The 10,422-nt window shown below is 47.5% G+C and overlaps 1 long non-coding RNA gene across 1 annotated transcript in view; it reads right to left on the reverse strand.

Moving 5' to 3' along the window:
• Nucleotides 1-10,218, reverse strand: part of LOC140385981 (uncharacterized) — a 28,295-nt gene extending 18,077 nt beyond the window's left edge. Inside the window, exons 1-2 of the long non-coding RNA XR_011933501.1 lie at nucleotides 10,172-10,218; nucleotides 1,183-1,301 (exon numbers count right to left, since the gene is read on the reverse strand). This is a non-coding gene — a long non-coding RNA (uncharacterized lncRNA). The remainder of the gene's footprint in view (nucleotides 1-1,182; nucleotides 1,302-10,171) is intronic.
• Between the last annotated feature and the right edge of the window lie 204 nt (nucleotides 10,219-10,422).

The raw sequence follows: 10,422 nt of genomic DNA on the forward strand, positions 1-10,422 counted from the left end.
AGGAAGATCACACTCAGCTATCCTGTGCTCATCCAGACTCTTACTCTTTGACCGCAAGAGAGTCTTCAATGGTGAAGTCCTTGCTCTTTAGTGTTTAATTGTTGACAAGTGCCTCTATGGTGCTGACACTCCTCGAGTACAGGCAGGCTGTTCAATCATCAAAGGGTGCAGCACATTCAGTTCACTAATCATCCTCTCAGACAGGGCTCCTGTTGCTAGGAGGAGACACTTGAGAGTTCAGGAGGGTGAAATGCTATCACAACTAACAAGGCTAATCTCTCCTTTGAAATAGTCTTAAGCTGTGAAGCTAGAGGCTGCTCACAGTCAAAGGGGGTAAAATTGACTTTCATGAGAGAAGCTGCAGCATGGCTCTATCCTGGGAGAGTTTGGTAGGACTGCAGCTGTTTGCCCTGTTAGTGGTCTCCACATTATTTAAAGATAGCTTGAAGGCCTCACAAACGTAAAGCCCCTCACTTCTCCCTGCCCAGAACCAAAATCCAACCTGGTCCCCTCCAACTCTCCTGAAGGGTCCAGCCAACTCGTCTGAAGGGCCAAGCACCAGCCCCCCCCCCCCTCCCCCGAGCACTGGGGCAGTAGCTCCGGTGTCCTTGAGCTGTTTGATGGTAAATGGAAAGGGCTACTCACTTCCTCACATCCCCTTGGTAGCCATTGCGTGGGATTCCCATTTTAGTACAGGAGTACTCAACGACACCCACACGGCATCTCGCTGGGAAGTCGGGTGACTCCCGGGAGGCCACTGGGTCCGACTTCAATCTCGCTAATGAGATTGAAATGAATGCAAATTAGGCTTAATGAGCTTCTCACCATTTTTGGGTGAAATCCTGATCTCACCATCGGGAGAGGACCGGATGAATTGCAAAATAGGCGCTAATCCCAATTTAGGCTTCTCCCACGATTCACTCACCGCACCCTGATTGGCACCAGGCGCAACACAGTGGGAAAATCGAGCTCTAAGTATATTTTGTGGTAAAAACAAACAAATCACAATGCAACAGCTTGGCAGCCTTAAATTATTATTTTCTACTTTTGCAATAAACTCAAATGATCCCACTTGATTTAAACCCTGCTGCCATATACATCACTGTGTTATTAAAATAATACAGGATGGAATATTTACTAAAACAATGCCCATTATTTAAGCAGATTGAATATTTGTCTTACCTCCAAAGACCACGTAGTAGGCAAATGCAAATGGCAAAAAAAATTGTATGTAGATGAAAAGGAACTTAAAGATGATTGGAATAATGCTGCTAACCATAGCTAGAAATGGTCCAAAAAACCTTTGGGAGAAAGTATGCACATCATTTCTAAAATAATTTAACATTAAATTTCAAGACAACATAAGTAACACTACTTACAAATTTTTGCAATTTGTTTCGTTCATCAATAGACATATATTGAATGCTTTGAATTGTTGCAGTGAAGTATATTCTGTACATGATATGGTAATGATCGAAGTATAATTTGGTCTAAAACACTAATATTAACTTAAAACATATTGTCAATTTGCTCTTCCAGTTTTAAGCGTCCATAACTTCAAATTGTTTTACACCAACATGATATGAATCACTTGGCCTGAGCTGTTATACTGAGGCAATGGTGTTTTATATAAGCACAGTAATTTCCTTGCGTTCATTCCACAGAGCAGAATCCTGACAGAAACAGATTCCACATCATTCTTTTGATCTTCCAACCAAATGGCAATTCTACAATCTCCCATACAGAATTTCAAGCTTATTTTATTAATTTACTTACTCTTTGACCTAGATTTTCATCCCCAGGCTTGGTTCACCAAGTTGGGAGATCTCACAGCTCATCAAACCTGACCTTTAAAATGTCCGCCCACAGGTTGGATTTTCAACTGGAGGGTACGGTGAGGGGTGTGGGCTCAAAAGTGATTTGGGGTGGAGAACCCCAGAACAAATCTGCAAGCTGCCAGCTGCAAAGGCAGGCTGGGCACAAGGCCTGCATCTGTATTTTAGCACTGCCTTGAAATAAAATAAATAACAAAACTAAAACATCCCACCAGACCTCACCCCCCATGCATTTCGTATGCCACATCCATGCCTATCTATGTTAACCTATGCCTTCTCGGCAGCCAATCCAATTACCCACATCCCTAGCCAACTTAGTTAACTTCTACTCACCCTATTTTTCCACCTACTGTCATTTTCTGTTACCTCCTTCATGCCAACTCATCTAGCATTAATGGACAGTTCCTTGACAGCTTTCACACTTTCTGGATAGTTTTGAAAGCATTGACACTTCCTGAATAGTTCTGACAGTTTTTAAACACTTCCTGGGTATCTTTAACTGCTGGACAGCTCCTTAACATTTCCTCAATAGCTAGTCAGTTCTTTGACAGCTGGACATTTCTTCAACAGCTGGATAGTTTCTGGAAAGCTCCTTTACAGAAGGATAGTTCCTGAACATTTTCTTGACAACTAAACAGCTTTTTTGTAGCTTCAAATTCCAATGGGTTTGTGCATTGAAAATGTATAATATTCCCTTTTAACAATCCCAAAGGTTGCCTTGCCTCTCCAAAGGGGTATCTTGGCTGTCCATAAAAATCCACCAAGCTCAGTCCTCCTCTTACCTATTCTAATCTGTGCATTCCAGATTCCACATTCCTGTTCTTCCAAAATCCCACTTCAGTGGAGGCAGCTGGTGATTTAAATGACCAGCTGCTTTTATGTATCTTGCATAAGTGAACCTGTGTTGACATTGGTCTCACACTCTGGGTGGGATCTTCCCCTCCTAACAACAGTGGTAATGTTGAAAGGTAGAGGCAGAAGATGCGGTGGGAGGCCAAAAATCAGTTACATGATGTTGTGTAATCAGGTGGGAATTTTCCTCACCAGACGAGCAAGGCAGGTTAATGGGAGGTTGCCTTTCCTGCTGGTGAAAGTTGGGAATGCATTTTATGAATGTGCATGAACAGGGAAACAGACCAGAATCTGCACCGTCAGCAAATCTACTGCACTGCCAATGGGCATTTACACGTTTCAGTTACCCAACTTGACAAACGTGGCATGCACCCGGCATGGGAAACTTACAGGACTTACCAGTCAGTCGATGCTGCCTGCACCATTGCTGAGGACGTGAGGAGGCAATAAGCGAGGTGTGTTTGAAGGCACGAAGAGGAGCGGTTGGAGGTACAAGGAGTGAGAGGTTGAAGGCCTGAAGAGAGGGGGATGTGAAGGTGTAAAGGTGGGGGAGGCTGAAGGTAGAAAGTGGCGAGGTGAAAGCACGAGAAGGGGCATTGAAGGCTCGAGAAGAGGATGATTGAAGGTATGCAGGGTAGGGTGGATAGTGAGTGGGTGTGAGTGGCGAAGAGGGAAAGAATATTATAGGGGTAGCATGGTAGCACAGTGGGTAGCACTGTTGCTTCACAGCTCCAGGGTCCCAGGTTCGATTCCCATTTGGCCCATCGAGTCTGCACCGGCGCTTGGAAAGAGCACCCTACTCAAGGTCCATACCTCCACCCTATCCCCATAACCCAGTAACCCCACCCACCACTAAGGGCAATTTTGGACACTAAGGGCAATTTATCATGGCCAATCCACCTAACCTGCACATCTTTGGACTGTGGGAGGAAACCGGAGCACCCGGAGGAAACCCACGCAGACACGGGGAGAACGTGCAGACTCCGCACAGACAGTGACCCAAGCCGGGAATCGAACCTGGGACCCTGGAGATGTGAAGCAATTGTACTAACCACAATGCTACCATGCTGCTCTCAAGTGATGGAGATGGGGAGTGGGGTGGGGGGTTGTTTGTGGGTGACAGAGGGTAAAAGGTGGTGGAGACAGTTGGAAAAGTCACAAAAACAATCATGGCAGAAAGGCAGCTCAGCAGCAAGACAACAGCCCCAATGTCCAATTGGAAACATCAAAGTGGGAGGAGGGTCTTCTCAAGAGCTGAAGTCATGTGGAGGCTACCACTATGCTTGAGTGCACCTCTGATATCTGTAGCAGACGTAGAGACAGTCAGCTGACTGCAATGCCCCATTGTCAAAGATGACATTTTCAGGCATCCTCTGACGTCTGATGCCTGGAGGGCCCAGCCTGCTAGGGGTCTCCTGCTGTGGGGCAGGTACGCCTTCCTTACACTAACCAGCCGGAGTTAATTTTGAGCAGCTGGGCACCCTTGGAGTGCCTGAGTGGATGATGATGGGATGCCCGGCTGAGACTCCTCCTCCATTTTTCGTGTCACTCCATTGAGGGCCTCCGACATCCCCGACTGAGCTACCTACATCTCTCTGAATCCCCAGCATACTTTCAAGAACAAAGAACAAAGAAATGTACAGCACAGGAACGGGCCCTTCGGCCCTCCAAGCCCGTGCCGACCATGCTGCCCGACTAAACTACAATCTTCTACACTTCCTGGGTCCGTATCCCTCTATTCCCATCCTATTCATGTATTTGTCAAGATGCCCCTTAAATGTCACTATCGTCCCTGCTTCCACTACCTCCTCCAGTAGCAAGTTCCAGGCACCCACTACCCTCTGTGTAAAAAACTTGCCTTGTACATCTACTCTAAACCTTGCCCCTCTCACCTTAAACCTATGCCCCCTAGTAATTGACCCCTCTACCCCGAGGGAAAGCCTCTGACTATCCACTCTGTATATGCCCCTCATAATTTTGTAGACCTCTATCAGGTCGCCCCTCAACCTCCTTCGTTCCAGTGAGAACAAACCGAGTTTATTCAACCGCTCCTCATAGCTAATGCCCTCCATACCAGGCAACATTCTGGTAAATCTCTTCTGCACACCGAGGAGGGTTGGCGCTGCCAAACCTGGGGAGCTACTACTGGGCAGCAAATGTGGCGATGATCTGCAAGTGGGTTATGGAGGGAGAGGGGGCGGCATGGAAGAGGATGGAGATGGCGTCCTGTAAAGGAACGAGCCTGGGGGCGTTGGTGACGGGCACCGCTGCCGCTCTCGCCAACAAAGTATACCACGAGCCCGGTGGTGACGGCAACGCTAAGGATCTGAGGCCAGTGGAGACGGCACCGGGGTGCAATGGGAGCATCGGTGTGGTCCCCGATCAGGGGTAACCACCGGTTTGTCCCGGGGAAGATGGACGGGGGGTTCCAGAGCTGGCATCGTGCGGGGATTGTAAGAATGGGGGACCTGTTCATCGACGGGACGTTTGCGAGCCTAGGGGCACTGGAGGAGAAGTTCGAGTTACCCCCGGGAAATGCTTTTAGATATATGCAGGTGAGGGCTTTTGTGAGGCGACAGGTGTGGGAATTCCCGTTGCTCCCGGCACAAGAAGTTCAAGATAGGGTGATCTCGGGTGTCTGGGTCAGGGAGGGCAAGGTGTCGGAAATACACCAGGAGTTGAAAGAAGAGGGGGAAGCGCTGGTAGAAGAGTTGAAGGGTAAATGGGAGGAGGAGCTGGGGGAGGAGATCGAGGAAGGTCTGTGGGCTGATGCCCTAGGTAGGGTTAATTCCTCCTCCTCATGTGCCAGGCTCAGCCTGATACAATTTAAGGTGGTCCACAGAGCGCACTTGACGGGGGCGAGGTTGAGTAGGTTCTTTGGGGTAGAGGACAGATGTGGAAGGTGCTCAGGGAGCCCGGCGAACCATGTCCATATGTTTTGGTCGTGCCCGGCACTGGAGGGGTTCTGGAGAGGAGTGGCGGGAGCAATATCTCAGGTGGTGAAAGTCCGGGTCAAGCCAAGCTGGGGGCTAGCAATATTTGGAGTAGTGGACGAACCGGGAGTGCAGGAGGCGAAAGAGGCCGGCATTCTGGCCTTTGCGTCCCTAGTAGCCCGGCGAAGGATCTTGCTAATGTGGAAGGAGGCGAAGCCCCCCAGCCTGGAGGCCTGGATAAATGATATGGCTGGGTTCATAAAGTTGGAGAGGATTAAGTTCGCCTTGAGAGGGTCTGCGCAGAGGTTCTACAGGCGGTGGCAACCGTTCCTAGACTATCTCGCGGAGCGTTAGAGGAAGGTCGGTCAGCAGCAGCAGCAACCTTGGGGGGGGGGGGGGGGGCTGGAGGGGACGTCCTGGGAGGGGGGGGGAGGGGGGGAAGGGGGGACTGCCTGGGAGGGTGGATGAGCAAGAGATAACATGAAGGGTTGGGGAAACTGGCACGTACAGGTGAGGGCCAGTGTACAAAGCTGTGTAAATATATCATTTTGCCATGTATATATCTTGCTCGGCGCGATTTGTCAGGGAGAAAAATTGTGTTAAAAAACTTTAATAAATATATATTTTTTAAAAAATCTCTTCTGCACCCTCTCTAAAGCCTCCACATCCTTCTGGTAGTGTGGCGACCAGAATTGAACACTATACTCCAAGTGTGGCCTAACTAAGTTTCTATACAGCTGCAACATGACTTGCCAATTCTTATACTCAATGCCCCGGCCAATGAAGGCAAGCATGCCGTATGCCTTCTTGACTACCTTCTCCACCTGTGTTGCCCCTTTCAGTGACCTGTGGACCTGTACTCCTAGATCTCTTTGACTTTCAATACCCTTGAGGGTTCTACCATTCACTGTATATTCCCTACCTGCATTAGACCTTCCAAAATGCATTACCTCACATTTGTGTGGATTAAACTCCATCTGCCATCTCTCCGCTAAAGTCTCCAAACGATCTAAATCCCGCTGTATCCTCTGACAGTCCTCATCGCTATCCGCAATTCCACCAACCTTTGTGTCGTCTGCAAACTTACTAATCAGACCAGTTACATTTTCCTCCAAATCATTTATATATACAACAAACAGCAAAGGTCCCAGCACTGATCCCTGTGTTTTCTTTGGCTGCTTACAGAAAGTCATTCTCAAACTTGGACTTAGCAGGCACCTGTTCTCCAGCAGTTCTCCGAGTGTCATTGACCTCGGCTGTTACTGCCTGTGCCAGCTGTGGGCGCATGTGTGTGAGGTGACCACCAGAGTGCGATCCAGAGCGTAAACTATAACTATGACCCTCCAAGGTGTGTGTCTCTGGGCTAGTGGAGTGTGCTGGTAATTGCTGCAATGGCTCTGTATGTATTAAGTTGTTGTTTCCTTCTGCCAAGGTGGGCTGGGGCTGTCTTAGGATGGGTCGTTGGCCTCTCCATTTTCCTGCTGCACCTAGAATGAAGAAAAGAGAGATTGAATGATTGCTTCAGCTGGTTCAGGCATTGCATGCACCAATCATCTTGATTTTCTGAAGTTTTCAAAATAATGTATGCTTCCTCTCTGGATTCCTGAGAGAGGCTGACCTTGTCCGCGGCACCAGCGTGGTCCCTATCCTCCCTTGCAAACTATGCAGTCTGCTGCTCAAATAAAGTGCAAGGTCCTGGCTTTGACTTCTCACCTCCTGTTTTCTCTTTTTCCCTTCTGTTGTGGGCTGTATTCTCCTGTATGGATGGATTGTGAGCGAGTTTGATGAAAGAGCAGGCTGCAATTCTGTGGTGATGAACTGACCTCCTGACTCCCCAAAATCTGACCACCATGTACAAGGCACAAGTCAAGAATGCAGTGGAGCACTCTCCAGTTGCACGATTGCAGCTCCAGAAAGACTGGACTAGCTAGATAGGATTCAGGGAGAAGCAATCACTTGATTGGCACTCCATCCACCATTTGGATTGTTCAGTCTCTCCACCAACATGACAGCAATGTGACCGATGTACAAGATGCATTGCAACAATTCACCAAGGCTCCTTTAATATCAGTTTCCAAATCCAAGAGCTCTACAAGCTAAATGGGCAAGAGCAGCAGGCGCGTGGGAACAGCAGCACCTGCAAGTTGCCCTTCACTCCACGTCCCATGGTTTTCTCTTCACTGGCTGGGACAAATTCCTGCAAATTTTGTACAATTTTAAATCAGCTAACAACTTTGATCCTCTTGACGGTACATTAAGAAGTGCCTCAGCAGGCCTCCCTCATTAATACTGGTAAGGACTATCTTCATAGTTTTCTTTTTGAGCTCTCTAATATCCACATAAACAGGAAGTCATGTACAAGTGTAAGTAAATATATTAAAGAAGTACTCAAATATGCTATGTAGAATGTGAAAAGTGTAATAGCGCCCTCTGCTCTCACACACCTATGAAGTGTGTTGCTTCCGAGGAGGTGGAGGTAAGGTATACACTTCTCTGGTCAAGCCAAAATGAGGAGAGCTGGCTTGCATCACGTGGGCATCTGTTGGGGATCTCGTGCAGACATCAGCTCTGCATGGGCAACTGTGGTCATAGGCACATGTGTAACAGGTGATGGCTCTGGCGGAGAGATTGGGGAGGTGGAGGAAGGTGAGGATGAAATGAAATGAATGAAAATCGCTTATTGTCACGAGTAGGCTTCAAATGAAGTTACTGTGAAAAGCCCCTAGTCGCCACATTCCGGCGCCTGTTCGGGGAGGCTGGTACGGGAATTGAACTGTGCTGCTGGCCTGCCTTGGTCTGCTTTCAAAGCCAGCAATTTAGCCCAGTGTGCTAAACAGCCCCTATGCTGCTGAGTGCTCAGTAATTTCCCTCTACTCAGTGATGTGCATCATTGGCCTTCAGATGGGTTTGATGGGGCTGGCTGCTAGTATGCAGCAATCATCCATTCCAGCAACTGCTGTGCCAACAGTGCAACTGTCCTGCTAAATGTATGCAACTCCCCAGTGCTCATACTCTGAGCAGTCTGCTCCAGGCTACTGAGGGCAGCTTGCATCCTTTTTTGCTACCATGCTGCTGTTGCATCCATTCAAGTGCTGCTGCATGAATCTCTCTATGGGATTAGCCAATCTCTCATGGTTGGAGCTAATGTAGTTGAAGCCCTGGGACAATGTGGAGCTCATGGCTGGGATGGGCTCCTCCTATAACAGTCATAGAGATCCCACTGCCTCAGGGAACTCCATCAGATGTCCACATGTCTTCTGTTAATTAACAAAATATAGAGCCGCTCTGCATTGGTGGTGAAGAGACTGAAGTTTGAAGGTGGTAGATGAGTGTCAATCAAGTGTATTTTTTTGCCCTGGATTCTGTCTAGCTGAATAAGCCTTTCAGACTCCTGAGGGTCCCACATTGCTGCCCATTAGAGGATCACTTCCCTCCCTCCTCCAAGGGGATCTGTGCACAGATTACTCTAGTGAAGTGACTTTCCCCCCAAGTGCTTGTATCTGAGTTGACAGTGTATGGGTTAGTAAGATGTGATGTAACTTCCTTGGACATTAAGGGGCAATTTAGAATGCCAATCCACCTAACCTGCACATCTTTGGACTGTGGGAGGAAACAAACACCCAGACGAAACCCACACTGACACAGGGAGAAAGTGAAAATTCCACATAGACAGTCACCCAAGGCTGGAATTCAACCCAGGTCTCTGGCACTGTGAGGCAGCATGCTAACCACCATGCCACTGTGCCACCCTAATGGTAAGAGGAAACTGGATGGGACAATGAGCATGGCAGTGTCCATCACTCATCCACTCACTAAGTCTTGACAGCTAACTACATGACTGCATAATATCTGTGCCAAGTAGAGGTGGCATGGTGATTCCATCTCCATGGCTGTGTCTTGTGAATCCATCCCATGCTTTTAGTGATTCAGTCGAGAATAAGATCATAAGACATAGGAGCAGAATTAGACCATTCGGTCCATCAAATCTGCTCCGCTATTCAATCATGGCTGATATATTTGTCATCTCCATTCTCCTGCCTTCTTTGATAATGCAGCAACAATGAAAATTCTCCCATAGAAAAAGCTCATGATGGGGCGTCTATTCCAGAGTCAACTAACAGTTGGATAACATTTACAGCTTTGACACTCACACGACAAGGCAATGATGCCTTCTTCGAGGAACAGGGACTTCACCACTGACAACCTATATCGCAAATGTGTCTTTCTGAAGGCCCGCTTTTTATTTGCATCCAAGTTGCCCAATCTGTGCTGGACCTGCCTCTGACCCCTCACTACTTGCAGGTTGATTCATCTCGACTCTTATTCTAGCCCACCTACCCGTAAGCCCTCCCCCTCCCAGGCCCGAAAATCAGATATTCAGGGAGACATTTTAAAGGTCAGGTTCATCAGGCTGGGAATTTCTTTCTCTGGACACAAGACCCGTGAGCAAATATCTGGGCCTAGGCTTAACCACATATAATTCAACTTTTATATCAAATGTTGTTAAACAAAATCAATAAAATGTTACTGTATTCAACCACATTGACTCACTTGAAAGGCTGGAAGTGTTTCAAGTTCCAAAGCCACAAAGGAGGAAGTGTAATTGCTACACACTGCACATGAAGCCATGACAAAATATAGTTGGTATGTAAACTGATATTCACCAGGTGTGTGATTATGACAAGCAGAAGCAGAGCAATTACCAGACAGTCATAAAGGAACCTAAAAAAAATGAAATTAAAATATAACTACTTACAAAAGTCAACATGTCTTTTCTAATTTAATTGTTCATTTATTTATTT

The sequence above is a fragment of the Scyliorhinus torazame genome, chromosome 11 (genome assembly GCF_047496885.1).
Source record: "Scyliorhinus torazame isolate Kashiwa2021f chromosome 11, sScyTor2.1, whole genome shotgun sequence".
NCBI lineage: Eukaryota > Metazoa > Chordata > Chondrichthyes > Carcharhiniformes > Scyliorhinidae > Scyliorhinus > Scyliorhinus torazame.